This window comes from Arvicola amphibius, chromosome X, assembly GCF_903992535.2.
Source record: "Arvicola amphibius chromosome X, mArvAmp1.2, whole genome shotgun sequence".
Classification (NCBI taxonomy): Eukaryota; Metazoa; Chordata; class Mammalia; order Rodentia; family Cricetidae; genus Arvicola; species Arvicola amphibius.
The window spans coordinates 13,796,169-13,801,149 of NC_052065.1; the positions used below are offsets into that span (position 1 = coordinate 13,796,169).

General features: G+C 43.8%; 1 non-coding gene across 1 annotated transcript; it reads right to left on the bottom strand.

Annotated features, from left to right (window-relative positions):
• Positions 1 to 4,511: 4,511 nt before the first annotated feature.
• Positions 4,512 to 4,623, bottom strand: LOC119805619. The gene has a single exon (XR_005283937.1). It is a non-coding gene; the product is annotated as a U6 spliceosomal RNA (small nuclear RNA).
• Between the last annotated feature and the right edge of the window lie 358 nt (positions 4,624 to 4,981).

Genomic DNA, 4,981 nt, shown 5'->3' on the forward strand with positions numbered 1-4,981 from the left:
GAGATTCTGCCATCCCTAGTGGATCCTCAGACTCGGGCTTGCCTTCTCTCTTGCAGCTCCTTCCTGGAGTGGAAAAGAGGTCAACTTTAGCTCTTTTTCTTGGTATGACCCCATCCTTTCCTCCGCTTGCATACAACCATTTTCTCTTGATCTCTAAGGCAAATGGTGCTGTGCAAAGAATCACTCCCAGCCACTTTAGGTTTCCTTTTCCCTCTGAGCGCCCCTGTCTGAGGCCCTTTCTGGGATGGTCCACATCCATCACGAGTGACAAGGCACCAGGCGTCATCCTGCTAATTAACATATGGCCTAATTACGGCTGTGTTACATTTTAGAAGACAGAATTAAAGTCTGAAGTGACCCAAGTAATTAGGAAAGGATAGAGAGAAAGAAATAGAAGCAGCGGCAATAAGGTTGAGATGGGCAATGACCTAACCGTGACAGGTGAATCTGTAAAGGACCAAAGACAGCTGAAAAACAGCTGGCTCAGACTCGGGTGCTTAGATACATCGGGGCTGGATACAGGCTCCCACCATCTATTTGTTTGCTTGGTCAGTTGGCTTTTGCCTTTATTTATTTTTATTTATTTTTTTTTGAATCATCAAATGTAAAGCAAGATGGGTTGTTTTTGTGTGTGAGGTAGTATTTAGTAAGAGAAGCGATGACTCAGAAAAATTCACACTCATAAAGTGGAACTTTCACGTAGGGCCTCAGAAAAGAGAGGGAAGAACCAGGGCTGACAGTAGAATTGACTTGCTGACCCATGTAGTGAGTGGTAGGACCAGAACCAGGGCAGATAAGGGCGTGAGGTGGATACCAATCTTGGGTCAAGAATGCGAGCGCAGGTCTTTGGTCTGTCAAAAGACCTGGGAACGCTGACAAGAAGTGAGAGCAAGCGGGAAGAAACAGAAGGCAGGGGCAAGTTTGTCACAGAACAAATTAGCACTAAGGGTTATTTCAGCTCAATCCAGCTGGGGCCCTAGGAAGACAGAGTAGACCATGTCTGGACAATCTTTGTCCTTTGAAAGCTTCCCTGTACATGCCTTCACCATTGTAAGGCAGCCAGTCTCTGTCACCCAACTCATTTCTGTCACCGTAAAGATCAGGCAGTAGTGACACAGAAATGAGCATAGCTGTGCTCCAATCAAATGCTTACAAAAGCAGGCAGACTGTACAAGGTCTGGGAGTTGTCGACTGTTCCTATAGAATAGCTTTCCAGTCTCTGCTGAGAAGAGCCTACTCATCTTTTTAGTTAGTTCATTAGTTACTATTCATTTATCATTTGAGGCTGGCCTCAAACTTCCTATGTAGCTGAGAAGATTCTTTAACTTCTCATCTTCTCGCCCTAACTGGTGGCCAGTTGTTCAAAAGTGCAAACTTATGGGGACACACTCGTTCAAATCAGGACACCCCCTCTCCCTTGTGAGTGCTGGAATTACAGGTGTGTATCTCCATACCTGGTTTTACATGGTGCAAGGGATGGAACCCAGGCCTTTGTGCGTTCTAGACAAGCATTCTACCAACTGAGCTACAGCCACAGTCCTAGGAAAAAAAAAAAACAGTTCTTTAAAATTGTTCTGGGACTTAGGAGCTGTGGTTCTGGGCAGCTGATTTGTCCCTTAGGGGTTGTGTCTCCATCTTATCCCACCAATGCCCAATCTCCACATTTCCTCCGCCACCTTCAGGATGGCTCCATGGCCCCTGACTGGAAGAAGCAGAGGGCTGAAGCTGGCCCAGTCGTTTGCGATAAAGAAAAAAAAACGAGAGGGGGGGGAGGGAGGGAGGGGGGAGGGAGGGAGGGAGGGAGGGAGGGAGGGAGGGAGGGAGGGAGGGAGGGAGAGAGATGGTGGAATGGTGGAATGGTGGAACTGGGAGTCACTAGCAGGCATGACCACGGTCACTGTGCACATCAGGACCTGACACATCTATGGGTACCACGCAGCTGCCCTGAGCCAGGTGCTTCGGCTGGAGCCCCCAGAGCTGTGGGTGCCACAGCCATGCTGCTGTACCCCAATGGCGGCAATACTGAACTTAGGACTGATGTTAAGAAGGGCCCTCCATGAAAACTTAATTTTTTCTAAGGAGGTTCGGTCAGGAGTCCCCATGCTGAACTTTTGGTCCCTGGAGACATTGGGGCATTCATTTGTGGCTGCCATAGCTTCCTCCCCACCAGAAATGACGGCTCAGTTGTGAGTCAACCTCTAGTAAAGCATTGGAAAAGTACGTGAATTCTTTTAATAAAATTTGAAAAAGTTTTTTTTTTTTTTTGTAATGTCCTCGGGGCTGGAGAGCTGGTTCAGTGTGCAAGAGCACTTGCTGATCTTCCAAAGGGACCAAATTCAGTTCGCAGCATCTGCCTCCAGCTGTTCACAATCACCTATAACTGAAACTCCATGATATCTTCTAGCCTCCAAGGAACGGCATCTGTTCTTATGTGACATTCACTCACACAGACATATTTTACATATACATAACGATCAATCATTAAAAGGTATCAAATTCACCTAAAATAAGACTTTGTCAATATAGCAAATGTAGAAGTAGCCAGTAGAAGACAAATGACATGTGATCCAGTGCTGGAGACTTGACTCGAGGTTTCAGAACCCTGGCAGCTCCTCCAGAGGACCCAGATTAAATATCCAGCACTCATATGGTGGCTCACAGCCATCATTAACTCCAATTCCTACTTTGGCCTCCACGGACACCATCACACACATGGTCTACAGGCATACAATCAGGCAAAACACCATTATAATAAAATAAATTTAAAAAATGCCCATAGAAGTAGAGAAAAGGGAATCATGCATACTGCAGTGGCAATGTAACTTGTGGCCATTATGGACAAGAGTATGAAACTTTTTGAGCACAAAGCCAAACCTAAGTGTGAAACTACCAAGCTCCATATGGAGGCTCACACATGTACTCTTAGTACTTGAAAGGCTGAAGCCTTCTTCATTACCACAAGTAGAGGGCAGCATGGGCTACACAATGGGTTGCAGGTGGCCGGTCTGGGCTACAGACTGAGATCCTTTCTCAAGAGAGGAGGGAAGTGTAAGGGAAAGAGAGAGGAAGGAAGCTGGCCACACAGACACATAAAGTGAAATTTGTACTTGGAGGACACATCTCTATGCCCATGGTTTTTACAGCACTGTTCACACTAGGCAAGAAGTGGAAACAACCTAAGTGTCTGCCAGCTGCTGAATGGATCAAGAGAACACCATACAACCACAAAAAAAAAAAAAAGATAAAATGCAAGCATCTACAACAGCATGGGTGGAACCGGGGTTCATTCTGCTAAGGGAAATAAGCCAGGCACAGAAGTATAAATGCTAAATGATCTCACTCATATAGAGAATGTAATGCAGTCAGTCTCCTGGAAGTTGAGAGTAGAGTGGTCCTTCCCAGCGGCTGGGAAGAATGACGACGACATGGAAGGGAAGTGTCTGGTTAATAGGTACTAAGTTGAAGTTAGATGGGAGCGAGATGCTCTGGTGTTTCAGTTCTTCCATTATTGGTTTGTTTCCTCTGTTGGGAAACAAGTCCAGAGCCTCATATATGCTAGGCAGATAGTTAAGCAAAGCTGCACTCCCAGCCCAATTATAGTATATTCTATTCCACAGCAACATGAATATATACTGATAACAAGACTGGATTTTTCTTCTCTTTATTTTTTATTTTTATTTTTTGCTATATACTTCAAAAAACTACAAGAAAGAATTTTGAGTATTACAAAGAAATCATGGATGCTTTAGGCGGTGAATATGCTTACCATGAACTTAACATTACACAGTTCATATATTAACATACCACATGGTATCCCATAATGAAAATGTTTTATGTGCCAGTTGACAAAAGACATATAAAATAAAAATCTTCTTTAAATTATTAGATCAAAAGACACTAAATCATTCAATTCAATTGTTAGAAGGCTCTAAATATCATCTCTGGAATTCTCCACGTAACACATCTCAGATGGATTGAGACCTTGATCCCATTCATCCATCCTCACTGATCAAAGCTCTAGGTTCCCCTTACCAGTTGAGAAGGCTAGGGCATTTAGCCGATAACACCCACCCATCACTATCAACAGTATTTCTAGGGATATTGACTCCTGGTTCTCGGGTCTGTCTAGAGCTTGGGCCAAATCAACATCTGCAGTTTGAGAGGGATGTGAGGGTGTTCATGGGAGGAGATTGTGGGCTCTTCTGGAAGGAGGGGCCAGGCATGAATAAGAAAGTGAGAACAGAAGCACTACATGGAAAGCATTGGAGATTTCATTCCGGAGTCATAACGTGGGGGCAAGGAAGTAGGTATCAAAGTCTTCACTCCACTGTTTAATGTCTATATTTTTAAAATATGATGTTGTATTTCCTCATTTCTTTATTTCAAAAATGAGCATGAGATGAGCCTCCCCGCACCCAGCTGAGGAGCTAGACTGTTGATGGCTGTTAAGGAAGGAAGAGCCAGTTTTCTTTTTTTTCTTTTTTAAAATAAATATGGAATGTTTGTAATCTAGAATTTATGTCTAAATGTGGAATTTGCATGTCATCCTTGTGAAGGGTCCATGCCATGCTAATCTTCTCGGGATCACTCCATTTTTAGTATGCATGCTGAGTGTTCAAGTACAAGTCAACTTTCTCTAAGGATGCAGTCACTTAATAGGTTGACCATGCTCCAGTGGATGCCTTATACCCAACCACATATGGGCAGCACTAATTGGACTCAGTTGGCTATTTTAAAAAGAAAAGGAGAACATGAAGTCAGGAGGAAGATGTGTTGGGGAGGACACGGGTGGAGCTGGGGGTGAGTGGGGAATGAATATGAGGAAAATACATCATATGCATGTATGAAACTCTCAAAGAATAAATAAAAGACGTCATATTAAAATGAACATAATACAGCTGCATCCAGCACTTGAGCACTATGATACCCTAGGCTTAATAGAACATGTATCAAGAATAACATGGCTTCACTTTTAAAGAGT